Here is a 19390-nt window from a genome sequence, read left to right on the forward strand (position 1 = left end):
CTCTGCTTTTCCCCTCTTTCCTCCATCACTACGCCACAAGTGCATCCATTACTCCTCTGCAAACATCCCCAAAATGACCTCCCTTCCACATCTGTAGATCTCCTACCCATACTCTCCAAATTGAACCCAACTTTGACCCTCCCTTAACTGTTGACCTTTCCTGAAAATCTCCCTCCAAAAAGTGACTTTATTCCCTCCCAGTTACCTAACCCTCTTTATGTCACAACCCCAAGCTATATTGTCAAAAGCACTTTTTTTTTTGCAGGTGTAAGCCGTCTACACTAAGAGGGTTTGCCAGCATAGCTATACCAGCAGACCTTTTCTAGTGTGGACTAAGCCTCCATCCCCATTCATTCCTTGGCCTTTCTACTGAAACTGTCAACAATGGAGTCAATTAGTGCCACATGAACAGTGATCGTTTTTGTTAAATGGACAGTCCTCCCCTAAGAACTGAACTGAGAGATCTAACTCTTTCACATAGGCCACTGACAACAACTTTCAGACACTACCAACAAAGTGTGCATTAAATATGGAAATGCAAAAAACACTCTCAGTTCCTTGAGTCCTTCCATTCCAACCCACCCTACTTCTTCTGCCTTATTTCTCCATCTCTTCACATATTACCATTCAAGAAGAAAACACACTGTTGAATCTCACAGGGATAATTTTGATATGAAACAGTAAAGAACTGTGCAATGCCATATCTACCCTCACCATTGCCTGATTGCTAGCAATGACTAAGGTTCATGATGTTTGTTTTAAAAGACAGTTTATGGTTGCAGTTTAACATATTTTACACCATTTCTACAAAATATATAATAAAAGCCTGAGTCGAATACTGACAAAGATCAATTAGGTAACTGAAAAAAAAAAAGGTCTAATAGAAGATCAGTCTCACTGTTTCTTGTAGCATCTATGATCAGCTTTCACAGATGACAATTTATAACTTTACATAAAACTCTTTATTCATAGATGCATAGGATTTTGCCAGTGCAAATAAATAAAAAATAAAAACCCATCCTCATCAATTGTCCTTATTCCAAGAAGTTAGAGCAACTCATCAGTAGAAATAACAAATGAGAAAGGTGCAAGACCAAGGACCAACTTGGTTTGAAATTAACTCATTGATTTTATAAAACTTACTGAGTCTAGCAGTTCTGTGACTTTCTAGATCCTCCAGGCCCTAAAACATCAGCTATCCTGGTTCCTTAGCAGTCAATGTATATTTGGCCCACATACTCTTTGGGGTAGGAATTCTTATTTGTTTTGCACATTTACCTTTTATTATTCATACAATGCTGTATACTTATAGAAGTAAATACACACATACGCATCCTATGGCCCTAGTTTGGAATAATTCTCCTGTGTGGCAACTCAACATGCTGGGTAAGAGGGAAACATGCTTTGCTGTCCATCTTGTTTATTTTTAATACATATAATCTTTTAGTTCTTTGGGGGAAAGAATTTTGATTGCAATGGATACCTTTGGGGAATGGGAGGGAAAGATACTACAACAGTGATGGGCACCACTACAAGAAAAGAGATAGACAAAGGCAAAACAAAGGGTAACATTTTCAAAAGTGGCTTAATGACTTAGTCCATTCAAAAACAGGATTCAAGCTCCTAAGTTCTTTAGGAATTTTCAATGAGAGTTAGGCTCCTAAGTCACTTTTGAAAAGGGGACTTAAGCACTTCTGAAAATGTTCACCAAGACAATTAAATTAGCAACAGGTGAAGGCATATTTCCTTAGATTGTGAGCTCTTTGGATCAGGGACTTAACACATAGCAAGTAGTGGCCAATACTGCAAATAAATAATTAATAATTTGCATATATTACTCTTGCTAGTTGACATGCCAATTCTTGAAGTTCACCAGAAAATTTAGGTTACTCCAGCTGTAGGGAAAGAAAAAGCAATGGCTAAAATAAACAACTCTCATAACAGCCTCAGAAACAGATGCTTTCACCAAGAAGGGCATATAATCAAAATTCTGCTCTCTTACTTCACCTTGTAAGGTTGCTGGCCTAATTCTTCAGTCTAGGAAGGATTAAACACCTTGCCCAGATCTCTTTCAGGCCCTTTCCTAAGGACACGGTTTATTAATTCAAACAAAACCTAGCAGAGTAATGAAAAATAAAGCGATTCCCTTGACCAACACAGACTGCATGGGTCCAGAAGTCTTTCACTATATAACTGTCTATTTGCTCCAGGGCCATCCAAAGGAATCACCTTCCCTTCTGCAGCACCTCACCAACTGAGCTCTCAGTCCTTGATAAGGATCACCTGTTTCCTTCCCAGCAGGATCTAATAATTGAACAAAGCTGGCTGGCCCCATGGCACCTGTCCCTTAAAGGGGCAGATCAGCCTGTTACACACCTGTTTAAAGTTCTTCTACAGCTAATGAAAATCTAGTCAGCTGGGAAAGAACTCACTTCTGCAATACAGGCACCTGGGGGACTTTCCAAGCATTTGCTGTGAGAGACAATCAACCAATTTGGGTGAGTCTAGTCCTCTGTTCTGGAGAATGGGGGTTGGGCTGAGGTGGCAGCATGCCTAGTTAGGCTTACCAAGGACAGAGAAGAAAGGATGTCCTCCCTTAAGAATTACAATTAATTTCTTTGGTTGAATAACACAGCAGACCTAAAGAACTTCTGAGGGCCAGCATCTACAAAAACTAATTCTGGTTGAACAGAGCTTTTAATTCATAGAAGATTACCCATGCTTCATTTAGAATGTGCCCAATTGTAAAGAAGAGCAATATAGATTTGTATGTATATATTAGAGTATGCATTTGTTCTTGGAAACCAATCACTATTTTATGGTTAATAATAATAACGAATAATAGTAGCACTTTGCATTTACATAGCACTTTTCATCCACAGATCTCAAAGTGAAGTACAACAGTATTATTATTCCTATTTTACAGAAGCGGAAACTGAGGAGCAAAGATACAAAAGCGACACTAACAGTTTAGTGATAAATATGCGACTCTCCTGACTCTCAGTTCTATGTTCTTTACACTACTTCTACATATTTACATTTTTGTAAAAAAATGTAAGATACATATCTCTTCGATCAGTTTATTCAAACATTGCCACAGCATTTTGCCCCTAAGGCAAAGAATATTTAAGCTTCCCACAATACCATTTTTTTAAAAGGAGCGGCCAGTGCTTCTTCCCTACTCCGTATACAAAAAATGCAAGTCTCCGCAGTCCACAAGTTCTGCAAAGGGTAAGAAATAGTGAGCGACTCCTACTGAATAATCTTTTAGTAACTCAGTTGCTGCCTTTAAAAAGTTTACACTTTTAAATAAAAAGGGAGAAGGGAGGAAGTGGCCCAAATATGCTTAACTTATAGAGACAAATACAGTAAAGGCCAAAACTGCTAAGTCCAAGATATCTAATAAGAGCAAAATGCTAAGGCTGTAAATTATACTGGATGTGCCAGCTGACAGATTATCCACTAATTTATCTAATAGCTAAAGTCTTCAGTATGGCTGTTATATGGGCACTCATAGCTTGAGAGAGATAGAGAGAGAAAGTGTGTGTGGGTGTGTGTTGGTTGAAAGGAAATTTTAAAAAAGAGCTTGTTTGACATTGGTCCAGGTGTACAACATTCCACAATATTAACCATCTTCTTCTGGAGGAGTGCACCACCCATTTTTCTCATGTATTTGTATTGGATACTTATAGGACTGCTGTGCTCTTGCTAGATTATATTGGTTCTTACTGGCTCCAAACTGTACTCTGGCTTTTCCTTTGACTAAAGTGCCATTGATGACTGATTGTGTTGAATAGGCATTACTTCAGCCCCGTTTAATAAGAAGTTCCAGGCATAATGCACCCCCACCTGGGACATACCCTCCCATGAGCACAGAGATACCACTTGCACAAAGGGAGGATCTAAAGGAAAATTATCCTTAATGAGAAGTTGAGCAAAATGTATTCTCTACACCTTATTTTTCTTGTAAGACCGGAAGATCTATAACGGTCTGTCAGGATCAACTTTTAGAAATTTAACGTGCCACTTGTACAGGCTGTCATTTACAAGTTCCACTGAATAAATCCTTGTTTTATAACTCTGATCTGTATATATATCCCTGAGCTTTTTCATAAGTCAGTCTGAAACCTGGACTGACCCAGACATTTCACCATTTAGGTGGTGGTGTCTTTAATTCTAATTTCTTCTAAATTTAGAAGTTTCTCTTTTTCAGTGCCTTCATACTCAGATTTCTTTCCATCAACAAGTTCTTTCCCCTTCATGTCATAGTGATCTAGGTCTTCAATGTCTTCACTTCCCTCTCCTCCTCCACTTCTGACATTACTTCTTCCGTCACTGAATTCAGTCCTCTTGGTAATGGCTGATCTATCATCTCAACATCTGGATGCTGAGGAAGGTTGTATAATCTGCAGAGGTCACATAGCAATCACTTCAGTTGTTGAAGAAGCAGACTATTGCTCTTCTTAATGTCTTATAATCGCTCTAACATTGAAGTCAGATTTGGGTCATCTGATTCCACAAGCCATACTGGTGATGAAGAGGGATAAGATTCTGTGACATTGCAGTGGATGGTGATCAGCAGTGGCGGCTGCGGGCTGCCACCTGGCGGTGGTGGCAGTAGCACAAACTGGCAGTGCAGCTCATCCAATTTCCAGGAGACGATGCAGAAGCACTCATGGTCCTTGTTGAAGATGGACTCGAAGAGCTTCAGCTCAGCCTTGAGCCCGGACACTGACATCCTGGCCTCATCTCTGGCCCAGGCCTGCACCACCTCACCTTGTAAGTGATGATGCCTTTTTGTTAGTATATTAGACACATAGACTGGGCAGGCTTATTTTAATTTTTCTTGCCTGGCCATTTCCATGTTAGACTCAGAAAAGGTAGTAAGTCTGTTGAACATTCAGTAGACATATAGAGCATTCTGCCTTTGAGAGTTCTAACTGACAATAATTAACTGAAAATATATTCCTTTTTCCATTTTCCCAGAATTTGCTGCAGCTTTCCCAGAAGAGACTGAAACCTCCCTGCTGAAGTGAGCCTTGAATATGAGAAATGTTGCCTTAGACATACCCATCCATTAGTATGTGTATAAGCATCTTAGAGTTCTCTTCATCAATCACAGCTAAATGCACAGTGATCCATAAAATAAAACATAACATTTTCAACTCATGAAGAAAATGCCATTTTTAATTAGTTAGGATTCTTAACCTTTCCCATCTCTTTTTAAAAACTTGTGCATGCCTAAAAAAAGAACTATGCAGAAAAATGGACAGAATCCAAGGTCTGGATGAAAGCAAGGGAGCTAAAATGCAAATTTTCTGAATGCATTTTCATCTGTCTTTGTTTACCACAGGACAAGGGTGAAAATATCTTTAGAATTTGTTCAGCTGAAGCACTTCAGCTGTTAATAGTGTGGCAGATAAACTGGTGTATTCTTTTCGTGTTTCTTCAGAATGGCACTAACATCAAATGAAATAGTGAAGGTAAGTAATCTGCATTTGTTTTTTTCTGATTGAGTGCATGGAAACTGGAATATTTTTATCATGCAGAAATACTGGGAATATTGTCTTTTGTGTCTCCATTTCCTGACATGATGATAATGTGCAGCCCACAAAACTATTGCACTTTTTCCTTTGTGTAAATATAAAGAGAGTATAATGAAAATTGAGTTGTAATAGAAACAATTCCAAATTACGTTAGAAACATATAACTGTAAGTATTAAACAGATAACTAGTATATGATAATCAAAAGAGGGAACATTTATTTAGCGATTTAATCCAGTAAATAACAATATCTACCAATCCCACATATAAAAGAAGATTCTTTATTCCATTCAAGTTACATTACATTAAAGCAAATCTTCAATGCCATTTAAGAAACTATACAGTATTTTCCAGGTGACCATTCAGTTTTACTTGAGTAGAGCCAGCCAAAACTCGAGATTTCTATTTTAGCAGAAATGTCAAAATGTGGAAATTTGGATTCAGTCTGATTTAGACAGAAAATATATATTTAAATTTCTCACAAACGAGAAATCTCTCCCACCACTCCAAATACTTTTGGAAACAGCACCAACACAAGGTGCACAGTACCCATGAAACTGACAACTAAGTCAGTTTCACTAAGCAGCTTCCTGGGCTTCCAGGGTCTCCTTCAGTCCCACCATGCAGACTGCTCTGGAGCCAGAGACCCAGGGCTTCCAGACTGCCAGCTGACCTGGGAGTCTGGAAGCCCTGAGTCCTTGGCTCTGAGGCAGTCTTCCTGGTATGAATGCCCCATAGTCACAGACCCTGGAAGCTTATTTCAGGGCCTCCAGGCTCCCAACATTCCATGCCAGGGAGCCTGGAAGCCCAAAGAGCCCCAGCTTGAGCCAGGATTCTCATGGCTTCTAAGCTTCCTGCTACAGAGCTGGGAGCGTAGATTCTGGAATGCTAGACATAGAAGGGCTGCCCCAGGGTCCCCAACAACTTGGCATCCATATGGTGGGGCTGCCCCAGAGATGCTTGAAGCCCAGCTCCCCAGAAACTTGTGGGGCAGAGTTCCATTGGAATCCAGTCTGAAAGTTGATGAAAATTCATCAACCCAACTTGCTTTCGCAAGATATTTCCAATGAACTAGTAATTTCTGACAAAACTCTGTTTTGTCAGTAAATTTTCTTCAGCTCTACTCAATCTTTTAAAATTGAATGAGTTTGCATTTGAAGTAAAATCAAGATACAGTGGACAAACTCACTGAGCTAATTGTTCATATCAAAATTTTTATCATGTCTGATTCATGAAGCACGAGCACATTCCTGCTGCTGGTAATGGAAAAAGAATTCAGTAGATAATCATTATATAAATCAATTGAAAATATGAATTATTAAAGAGAATAAAGCAAGTGCTTTAAAAGCGCAGAGGTCTGATTAAATATAAAAGACATAGCTAGATGTAGAAATTACAAATCATAGCAAGAGAAAACAGTATTACAAGAACATGTTCACTAATATAAGTTTCACATAATCCACTTGCAGAATGCATTTACATTAATCATAAAGTTATTTTCCATTGCAAACACAAGTATTTTGTGAGATAGGCTAAGGGTAATGTGTCAATTTCAATATACATTCTAAAATTCTATATAATTGTAGAGAGAAAATTCACCATCAATAGGCTTTTTGTTGAATAGCCTATATAATTACGGGATGTTCTTAATCATTTGATTCTGCTAAAATTAGTTAACATTATAGTTGTAAAAACTACAAGTAATCTAAAACTATTGTTATTCAAGTTTGAAATTGACCACTGATCAGATTGGGTTGCTTTTTGCAACATATAGGCAAAGATTTTTATTCATTAGCTATGTAGGGGCACCCATTGTAGGGGAGGATGCTGATAAACAAAATATATTTCCCAGTTTACACAGAAATAATGGTAATTTTATTAGTACCCACTGCGGTGCATACCACAATGGTAAATAATAAAACTACTTAATTTATTCTTCTATCTACATATGATAGACATTTCTTGCATCTGGTTAGCTTTTTCCCTGGTCTGAGCTCTGGTTAATTTAAAGAACTGCTTTTCTTCAAACCAGTCTGGTACAAATACCAAACTCAACTTTTAGTATAAAAGTTAAATTCACTTAAATATGTATTACATGACTGACAATTACATTTTTAAAATCTGAATCACCCAGAAGCGAAAAGCAGAGCTAATAGTTCCCTATGAGCTAACAGTTCATACAAATTAATTATTTAATTCCAGTCTGTTACATATGTTCGTATTTTACTCTCTCTGTATGTTAAAGGAGTGTTTCTTTGAATACACAAAATATTCTCTGTTGTGTGTTTTTCCTATTCATTGTGATGAATAAGGTTTGCAGGACTGGGCCCCAAGTGCCATAATGTACAGTTAGTTTATTTCCGAGTACTTCAGCATTTGGGGTCCAGTTTTACAAACCTTATTTATCATACTCTAGCCCTGAGTGTGACTCATCCCACTGTGGCCACACAAGAGAGTAGTTCAGCCAGCCTCCCTGTCTGCTAAGGTGAGGAAGAGATCTGGAGTCCTCTGCCTTCCCTCAAGTAAGTGGGCAGAGTGCGACAGAGCTTTGGCTTTACCTCCCCTAACACACCGGCAGGGCTGAGCTGACATGAGGAAAGAGGTAATTGCATTCTGTATAGGGGTGGCACAGATTACTTCTCTCTCGGAGCAAGGAAGGATTAGTGACCTGAGTCACAAAATTCCTTCCACATGCTCCTCCTGGACAAGCACAGCTCCATGCAGCCCATAGTCAGGGCTAGGAGGATAGGTGCAATCTAGCCAACAAGTAGTCCTAGGATCATCACTAGCCCTACATAGCCATACAAGGAAATAAGGGGGAGTAAGGCCCCCCCTGTATTCCCCTATGTGGGCTACCCATACTGTGAGTTGCAGCATGGGAGAGGAAGCAGGATCTGCAGAGCTACTACTTTCCTTAACCAGTGCACGTAGGTAGCACTGGAGTGGGAGGGGTGAGGACTGAGCACAGCCAAGGCTTAGCTCCCCACTTCTTCTCCACCCCATGGCTCCCCACTGCAATATAGCTCTGCTGCCACACTATGTGATGTACTCTCTGCCAGGGATAGGCCCAACAGAATTTACTTTCTGCAGGAGCAAGGGGAAGACCAGGAGGCAGTTGGTCTGTCTCAAACTACTTCACAGGCAGCTCCTGGGATAGTACAACCACATGGTGCCTCTTGCTCAGAGAAAATTGTAAAATGACAGTCTAGCCCCATGTGAACAAGAACTACTGGACTCTTCTCTTGAATTACTATTCTGCCCTCTTAAAACGGAAGACTGTGTACACTAGTCTCATAATATTGCAGTAATGTTACAATTGTGTGGACCTCGTTGATTTCAGCTCACCGAGTTTCATGTGAGCACTCCCTTCACATTTGATTCACACAAGACTGCAACCCCTGAATTTTAGTTTGAGTTTCATGAACAAAAAAAAAAAATAAAAAAATTCAAAGTTAAGCACATTAAAAAATACTGTTTCACTCACATTTCAATGGAAAAATCATAAATTGTCCTAGATTCACAAACGTTAGTGAAACTTGCAACAAAAGAAGGCTGAGTTTTTATTTTTTAACAAAACGCCAGGGGTGTTTTCCATGATTTCACATTTCAGACTAACATCTTGAATAAACTAGTAAACTCACCAGCATTATTAAAATGCAGAATAGACAAAGTAATTATGAGGAAGTAGTTTGTGTAGGGAAGATATTTCACTTTAATCTATTCCCCCAAATAAGCAATGGGTATGACTGCACAGGACACAGTTTCTCTTTTAACTCTGCAAGTTATGGCCTGCATATGCTATTTTTCCAATACATCTTTATATTGCGTTCCAGTCAGAGGGCAATGTCTAAGCACACCTGCTCCTTGGTTTTCATCTAAACATAAAAGGCAATGCTTAAAACTACTAAATAAACAAACATGAACATAACTCCATCTATTTAATCCATGCTATTTCATTCATTCCTGATGAAATTCTATTGACTTCAATGGAGCTGCATTTACACCAGGAGTGAATTTGGTCAACAGTTTCTCATCTCTTCTTGCCTGATCCAATGCCCACTGAACTAAAATGGGGTTTTCATCAAGCTGATTGGGAAGTGATTTATCACCCCGACTCCTCCTCCTCCCCCCAGAAATAAAATAAAATAGAGAACATTGAGAGAGAGAGAGAGAGAGAGAGAGAGAGAGAGAGAGAGAGAGAGAGAGAATATCCATTTAGCCAAAAGTCATTTTCAATCAAATTTATTTTGATGGAAACATTTTTAACCAGTTCTACTTTTCAGGAATTATACACTTGAAGAAAGATTTTTCAAAGCTACGTACAGGATCTAACAGGTACTGGACATTCAGATCCCTACGGCAGTTCTGAAAGTAACATCCCTGCTTTATGTTACCCAATAAAAATTTGATTCTTGATATTCTCCTTGTCTGATCAGGGATATGATTTATAAACAAGGCCATGATTTTCCACACCCTCAAAAACCCTATTAGGTCTTTTCCAGAAAGTGCATGGATACTTCCATGATTTTCAAGTTCTCTAAGCAGTGAAAACAAAGCTGCACACATTTTTGGATAAAATTAAACAACTGTTTCATTCATTCCTCAACTTGTCCTTATTCTTTAAGATTCTCATAGCAATTTTTAAGTTTATAGATTTCCCCAGCTCTAACAAATTTGATTTAAAGTATTTATATATATATAAATAGAAAAGGAGTACTTGTGGCACCTTAGAGACTAACCAATTTATTTGAGCATGAGCTTTCGTGAGCTACAGCTCACTTCATCGGATGCATACTGTGGAAACGTCTTCTGCAGTTTCCACAGTATGCATCCGATGAAGTGAGCTGTAGCTCACGAAAGCTCATGCTCAAATAAATTGGTTAGTCTCTAAGGTGCCACAAGTACTCCTTTTCTTTTTGCGAATACAGACTAACACGGCTGTTACTCTGAAACCTATATATATAAATGTAGCAGAGAATGACCACTTCAGAGCAAGTAACTAAAACAGTTTCCCAGAAGAGCCCAACAGGAATATCATCCAAACTATTCTTAAAGACTGGCACAGAGTATAATTAGAAATCAGCAGTACAGAGTACCTCAAAGAAATACAGTTCAGTTAGCAACACTCAAAGCCTGTTAACATTAAAAAAACAAAACAAAACAAAAAAACCACAATAGAAAAATAAAGGAACTAGTGGTCCTGTCTTCCTTAGGGAGAAAGTTATAAACCAGTCATAACAAATGTACTTCCTTGGGAACTGTATTAAGAAAATGAAATTCTTGTGTATTAATATTTGTATTATTATTGGACAGTTTAACTAAAATATACCTATTCTATTTTAGACAGAAACATACTAAGATGAAAGCATTCAATCTAGTCAGACTGAAGACACCTTCAACATATCACCAGGAGGTACTTTCATTAGAAAGGGAACGTACAGAATAAATCATGAGTAAAAAAAAATAAATAAAAAATAGATTGACAAATTATATTTCCAGTAAAAAAAGTAAATTGCTTTTGGTGAATCAAAATCTATTAAAGATTTGAACAGCAGAAAATAATTTGGTAACTAGATGGATTATTATTTAAATGAAGCATAAGAGGGGAAAGTAGTATTCATTAATGTGGATAAATCAGTATGAGTACTGTCAATTCCATTTTCCATCTGTAATCCTCCTAATTAAAGGTCTTTATGGAGGGATATCAAACATTCGATATAAAAGCATTTAAAATATTATTTATGAAAACTGTCAAATGTTACTTGTGCTGCAGATATAAGGAAAAAATTCCTGGTGTGACTTCACTGACCTTACTGATTGAATTTGGCCCACATTTGGCCTGATGCTGTTCCAGCTAAAACTGATGGTAGTTTTGTCACTGATTCCACTGGGATCGGAATTGCCCAGCCCATTTTTTATTATAAGCTGTAAGTGAACTTTATTTGAACTGTATTGTTAGCCTGGAGCCTGCATAATACTATATATCAATTTTAGTTATACTCTGAAAATATAAAATCCATTGGATGAAAATTATTTAACATTTATCAGATATATTAACTTGCAGCTACAAAGTACTGTCCTCAAGAGACCCATGTGAACATCAGATAGCAAGACAATTATATACACAGGAAAATAAAAATTGTGTAAGTTATATATTGGGTACAAGCAGGATGTCATAGGTTTGCAAGACCCAAATGGGAGCTCAGCCAGACTGTGACTGCCCTGGATGTTGATGCACAAGGAGGTATGGCTAAAGAATCCATCCCCTGCAGTGTCATTCACAAATCAAAAACTAACTTGCATACTATGGTCTCACCTACCCTCTAAACTAGGCCAGCAGAGTTGGTTGACCTCAGAAGGGAGCACACAATGCACCTGTCAAAGGTGCACAACAGGGGCCACATTTCTCTTGCGTGCTTGGTAGCTTCAGAAATGATTGCCTCCCAGAGCTCCTGCTGGGACAATGCAGCACCATGCTGCTGCCAAGGTGGGCCAGTGTGAAAAAACACCACCACCACCACCACCACATGATGGAGAGTCTTGGGTGAGATAAAAAAAAAAAAGAAAAGAAAACCCTTGCACCCTGGAGAAGAGTAATTAAGATGGCTTTAATCCACCTTTACACTGCACTCTCCCAATCTTGAGCTCCTCTGGACACCCCTCAGCCACACACACCACACCAATAACTTAGATAGCTGCAGGGACTGCAAGTTGTAGGGGCTTCTATGGATCCGCCCCATAGGCCACAGCACTTTTCAGAGCTGTTTGCAAATTCTGTCTGCATTTTATTATATGTCTTCTCACACATATCTAAATCCGAGTAAATATGATCTTCTATTGCACTCAATCTGTCAGTGTCTACTGACTCTAATATTTGAGTTAAAGCAATTTCTCAGCTTTTTTTTTTAAATACACACACACAGTTGAGACTACTGATAAAAGCTGTGTAAATATCTTCAGTTTCAATACAATGTTCTTCAGCGAGAGATCACTGACCCTTTATTCCTATGCAGGTAAAAAGTTGGTCCTAAGCACTGTTAGCAAGCTCTCTCTCTAACCTAGGTCTCTGCAGGAGACAAGTAATCTGGCAACAAACTACAGAATTATAGGTTGCTTGAGAAGAAGAATCCTCAGTTTTCTGGGCAAATCATAAAATGTGGAGAAAACTAACCCAAATAAAGCTAAATTTGATCCTCTGCACTGCAACTGAGAAAAGAGGTCACGATGTATGGAGACAGGCGAGTCCTGCTGAGTAGTGTAAGCCAAAAAACTACTGACTTTGAATCTTGGTCATGACAGACAGTTTAAAGTCATTTAATGTTTAAGCGAAAAGGCAAGGTGGTCGCAGATCAGTGTCTAGTGGAAAATATTACAAGATACCAATAGCAGTAATTCAGTAGTTTTTGCCATCTATGATTAAGGAACAGTAATTGGGGAGAAAGCATAACCTATTCACATTTAAATTTACTGAAATAATTAATAACTAAATTATATATTTGGCATGCATAGAATATTTCAGCTTTGATATGGTCAATCTGAATTTTGTAGTATTTTGAAGTACTGAAAAAGAGGATGGGGAATATTAAAAGAAAAAAAAAATTTGCTGTAAGTATTGTTGCACAAATTATGCTTAAGATAGGAAGTTCTTTAAGACACTTAAAGAGTTAGGAGAACTTCCTCAAGTAAGGTTGGCAAGGAAGGGAAGTAAGGATATATCCCTGAAGTGAAGTGCACGCTTCTGCCTCTCATATACCAAAGTAGTGCAGTTATAGTAACATTTCCACCTTATCCCATTTTTTCAGTGTGAATTTTCTCGGAACTATTGTTATATTCAACAGATTAACAGTGATGATGAATCCTCTGAGTTTCTAATTGAGCATGTATTTTCTCAAGTTATTCCTTATTAAAAATATACTACAATATGATGGTAATAGTCCAAGTGCCAAATGATATAATTACAGTCCAGAACACTACAGCTTACTCTATAAACACCACAATATTTTTCTTGAAATGCTTTCAAACAACAAACAAACGTGGTCTAGACTTTTAAAGAAATTTATAAATAAGAGCATTATAGAAACATCAGTATATAATATTTAAACAAAAGAAAATAAAGATATACTTTTATGATTTGAGGGAACACTGAAAATCCGTAAAACGTTAGTGAAAGCAGTATTAAGACATAGCAAATTAATTGTCCACATCAATCTTATGGAAATGTTTCCTTATACACAGCTTGGCTCACTTTTATGAGAGTTCCTCTTACTGAATTCAGGTGCAGGTGGTAAGGAGTACCATGTTATACAAACTGAAAGGGGGTTCTTGGGGGAATAAGGAAGAAACTGCAAGTATTCCAATGTGTTACTATGTTTTTTAAAATAAAAAAAAAGGTAAGTGTAGGTAAAAAATGTACAGGACAAAACTGCTAATTCTGAACTGGAATTTTATCAAATATGAGACTTGTGGCTTATCATCAAGTGCTACTGTGTAGTTCGTGCTTTGAGCCTGTTTGAAACTGCATGTGGGACTGCATTAAACTACCTTAGTTAATATATTTAATATTATGGGATAGAAGGAAAAACAATTTCCCCTCCCCAAAAAGTTGTTCAGTATACTGTGCACAAGCCTGTCTGCTGGCAGCTGTGACAGATGTGTTTATGTTTCGATAGTATATATATACACCTACAGCGTGTGGAATACATTGAGATTATTTCATGTAGAAGGTGCTATATAAAAGTAAAAGAGAAATGAGGATTATTTAAATCCTTCAACTACAACTGTCTCATCCTAGTACTGTCTAGGATACTCACTGTTTTAGTGGTAATTTGTGCATATGTTCTAAACTAGCCATGACTCTAGGGGTATTCAGGCATAGAGGGATAGCAGTGTGGAAGTTGTGGCTCAGGTGGCAGCCTGCTGGAGCTGCTAAATCCACACTGCTATTTTTAGTGTGCCAGCTGGAACTGAGCTAGCATGAGTCTGTCCTCCTGGGCTGGGAGGCTCGCTTCTAGGTATAGTGTACACATACCCTAGAAGTAAAGCTGCTAGCACAGTTGGCATATGTAATTTCCCTTCCTATGCAATGCTCCCTGTCACAAGCTCCTGTTATCCCAAAGTGCCTCTCTGGTTTATAATCTCAACTCCTCTCCATAGTTTGCAGGGTGAGGGGACTTCTACACATAACCTCAAGTATTTTGTGGTGTGTGTGTAGGACATCTTCTACAATCTCACCTACCAACACCCTTTCTGGCCTCTGGGTATCAAAATAAATATTTTTAATTGACCCAGGCAGGTTATTTTCCACAGAATCCCCTAATGCAGAAGCATGAACTCCAACTCATAGCACCACAGCTGGCAATATAGTCTCTTGTAATTGGCCTTGCATCTTTGGGACAAAGGCACATGGGTACACTCAGACAGATCTTCTCACTGCAGAACTGCTAGTCTCTCAGTCATGGAGTTCTTTCAAAACAAACAAAATTTCCAGTCAGAGGCTTTGTTTCCCAGTTTTTAAACTGGCAGAACTCCTCATTCTAGAGGGTTTGTTTCAAAGTGGACATTTCCCTTCCCCAGTCTTTAGTAGTTAGCACTGGGCTGTCTAGTATGCTGCACTGCCTTTTTTCTAGTTATATTCCAGAATGTCTCAACAATGAGCAAAAGCATATGAACAATGGAATGACTTGTCCTTGTAAATCCTCAGTCAAGAAAAATGCAGGACTTGCATCATTCCTTCTCCCAGCATGCCTTACTTAAACCCAGCTACATTTCCAGCAATACCAAAAGAGGGGGGCGTTCCAGCCCACTTGTACAACTGAAACTCCAGTTACAATTGAACAGCAACTCAGGAGAGCTGGGTTCTATTCCTGACTCTGCCATGGGCTTCATGTGTGACCCTGGGCAAATCAATCTCTCCCTGCCTCAGTTTCCTATCTGTAAAGTGACTAAGTGATAATCAGGCTTCCCCTAGCTCAGAGTAGTGGCAAGGCTAAAATCCATCAATATGCGAAGATAGTGTAGCGTGAACTAGAGACAAGTCCATAAATAAATATCCAATACTGACCAATGTTGCGGATGGATTACCAGACTATAGGATCTTACGATATGGCAATTCCTGTGTTTTCTTCGGTTAGTAACAACTTCTTCTATTTGCATAGTTTTTGTTCTTGAAAAGAATCACTTATAACATAGTACCAGGGAATAAAACATTCTCACACATCAGACCAATTGGCCAGACAATCAAAACTATCACTTCAAATGTAATTTAATTTAACAAAGAGGTTGAACATCTTTAAGATACCAGCAAATCAGCATTGCTTCACCCCGCACTGCCCCATCCTAATACTATGTGTTTTAAGAGGATTTTTGCTTTGGCTACTTCAGGGTTGTTGATTTCCTCCATTACAATAATGAAAAACATTACAATTCTAGAAGCTTTTTAATAATTACTGCTACTTACTCTGAGCTACCATGTCGTTTACTGTTAACAGTGAAAGTCTTAAAATCATGATTTTCTGTCTTTTCAATTAAGGATAGATTTACAGAGTAGTCTCCAGAGGAAATGCCAGGCTACTGATGACTCTACATTAATCTTCCACACAGCTTTTAGCATCCATGTGTGGGCTGGATCCTGCTCCCACTAAATTAAATGGGATTTTGCTAGTCTTCAATTGCAGCCGGATCTGGCCCTATAAATATATTCTACATCAAGAAGCCTTAGTGGCACAAAGATGAAACAAGAGTCATTATGGGCCAATTTATAGCAATTAAACTATAAATCAAAAGTACAACTACACATTTGTCTTTGATGGAGAGAAGCAACTGCTATCAATTCAGTCATACACAATAAATGAAACAGGTCAAGGAAACCTTTAAGGTTAAGGCTTCTGTGTGTTACATTGGCTGTCACACAATCAGATTACCTTTTGGACTGTGGAACTACGTTATCTTTTCTTTTATTTTATTATTAATTACCGAACTACATTATCTTTTCTATTTTATTATTAATTACCAAAATAATTTTCTGCAGGTTTCTCTATATCGTAAAGGAATTTCCCATGGCATTCACACCTATATTTTAAGAGCTATCCAAGAAAAAAAAATGTTGAACAATTTTTCCCCATAATGATCTAAAAACTTCTGTGATTTCATCATTATAAAGGGGCTCAGATACAACAGTGATTGAAGTTGTATAAGTAACAGGATAGATGCCTCCATCCATCATTTCCATTGGTCATTTGTGTGCCCAGAGGTATTAACTCAAAATACAGTAGGTTCAACTCACTCCCCCCGACCCCCAAAAAAGGAAAAATGAAATGCCAAAAATAATAATGGGGATAGAGTGATTTATTTGTGGTGATATGCTAGAAAAGCTAAATAGGTATAATAGGCTAACATCTGACTTAGAGGGGAGTAGCAGGGTTGTGATAATCTCCAAGTATCATAAGGGTATAAACACCGAGCAGGAGATGAATCATATAGGATGGCATAAACTAGGAATAATAGGATGAAACTAAGAAAGGAAATGTTAGGGTAATTTTTAGGAAAAACTTTCTGATAGCGGGTTCCTTAAGTCTCTAGATCTGCTTTCCCAAGGGAAGTGGTGAAAGACTTATTGCTTGGGAGGTTTAAAACTAAATTAGACGAAAGCATTTGAAAACACATTGTAGAAAATAATTCTGCAGTGCCAGGAAAATGAACTGGTGTGCTAATAAGTCTAATCCATCTCTAATTTCCATAGTTTTGTCATTTAAAGATAGACATATCAACCCCAAAAGATTAAAAATACAAGACCTCTGAAAGAAGTGGACATTTAAGTAACTGGTTTACCTTAGCAAGTGTCTTATCATACAGTTTTTAAAACTCCTCTGAAGAGATCACCCATCATTACCAATCTCAATTTTCTAGATCTATTTTTTGTCCTGTTTTGTTCCCTTTTTGTTTTGTAAAGGGAAAAAGGAAATTTAACAAAAGATTACATATCTGGGAGAGGGTGAGGACTGATACAAAAGATGCCAGGAGTGCTTCATTTTGGGTGGCCAGACCTGTATTCATATATGTTTACATGTCAAGTAAAATTCAGATCTCTTATAACTATAGAAAGGCTATTTCTCAACTAAATATACATATCTTTTCAATCCCCCCATAATCTCAAAGATGTAAGTACTAGTAAGACACTAGATATATTAATAAAACAATCTGTTTTATTTAAGAATCTCACATAAATTTCGATACACTACTCACTTATTCTCAAAGTAAGTTGGACCTAATTCTGACCTCACTAACACCATGGCATGTCAGGTGTAACTCTACTAAAGTCAAGAGAATTACAGCTGTATAGAACTTATGTAAGAGAGTTCAGAATTGAGTCGCTTGTATACAGAATGTCAGATACCCACATCAAACTCTTCTTGCATAAATAGAACATGTATAATTGCAGCTTTCAGTGTTTAAAATTCAGAATGTGTACTCATACCTTAAAGATGGTAAAATATTAATGTTATTAAAATGTAATCTCCTAGAGAATTGATGTCAGGTATATTAAAATTTCTTATTATAGTTAAAAGTTATTTAACTTTGCTATTACTACGTTCTTGAAATATTCTGTAGCATCTTCATTAATTTAAATACAATAGCTGTTAAAGTTTTTTGCAAGTGCTTTATTATCTCTCTCTCCCACAAGGATCCATGTTGCTTGTCTTGCCAGGTAAGCAGGGCTCAGCATGGATCCATATGAAGCCTTCAAGACTATTCACACAGAAGGATCATTGTTAAGCAACAGCAGACATTCATTTCTCCCAGTTTCCGAGACCCAGTTGGCCAGAAATGAAAGATGACATTGAATTTGGATTCTCACTTCACCCCCAAAAGATAGCACATTAAGTTATTTTGATCTTTCTCCTCAGAACTGCACAAGTCATACCATGACCTGGACACTTTTAACCTTAAACTTTGATCCTTCAGTCCTTACACAAGCAAAGTTCCCATCTCAAATTGAATATCGTAGGATCAGGCCCTTAGTTAGAAAAAAGAACTAGTTTTTGGGTGCGCAATAGACCATAGTAATATTTTGGTGGAGGAAAGGAGTATCTTCAGTCTTGTTGCTAGACTGGCTAGGTTAATGGAGTTCCTAAATCAACCAAAAATAGCAAGCATTTGTTGTATGATCAGCTTCTCAATACAACCAGTAGCAAGAGCAAACTCTTAATACAAATATCTGAGTTAGCTATCAAAGCTCTCAGTCGACGACTTTTATTGGTTGTTGCAGCTGAGATTCTATTCCTAATCCTACCCACAAATCCCTATATGACATCACTGCCCTGATGTACTATTTACTCTAAGTTAAGCATAGAAGAATTGAAGTTTAAATAGAAGATAGAATGTATTTTGCTTTGGCTATAACAAAAAACTAAAAAACGGGATTTCAGAACACGTGAATACCTAACCCAAAAAATTGCTTAATATTATTGCCAATATTTTTATCCTCCCTTCCTCCCAGTATTTATCATCACTTACCAAGTTATGGCTTAACTTTGTTTGAAAGGTCGCTGCACAAGCAAAGCAAGAAGCTGCTTGAGATCTAGCTTTTGGGGGACTGTCTTTTGTTTGTGAAATGCCATACACATGTATAAATAATAATAAATGTTAGCACAAAGAACCAACTGGAACATGATACAAGGTGGTGAAACAAGGATTTTGTGCCTAATATAGTAGACTAGAAACATTACCGAAGAATTCAGAGTAACAGCCGTGTTAGTCTGTATTTGCAAAAAGAAAAGGAGTACTTGTGGCACCTTAGAGACTAACCAATTTATTTGAGCATAAGCTTTCGTGAGCTACAGCTCACTTC

The 19390-nt window shown here is 37.8% G+C and overlaps 1 protein-coding gene and 1 pseudogene across 1 annotated transcript in view; both read right to left on the reverse strand.

The window, feature by feature from the left end:
- The window catches only part of PDE4D (phosphodiesterase 4D), a 1166661-nt gene that overhangs the window by 758618 nt on the left and 388653 nt on the right, over positions 1-19390 (reverse strand). The window lies entirely within an intron of this gene.
- On the reverse strand, positions 3548-4738 carry LOC102935212 (annotated as a pseudogene).

Source organism: Chelonia mydas, chromosome 5 (assembly GCF_015237465.2).
Source record: "Chelonia mydas isolate rCheMyd1 chromosome 5, rCheMyd1.pri.v2, whole genome shotgun sequence".
In the NCBI taxonomy this organism is placed as follows: Eukaryota; Metazoa; Chordata; order Testudines; family Cheloniidae; genus Chelonia; species Chelonia mydas.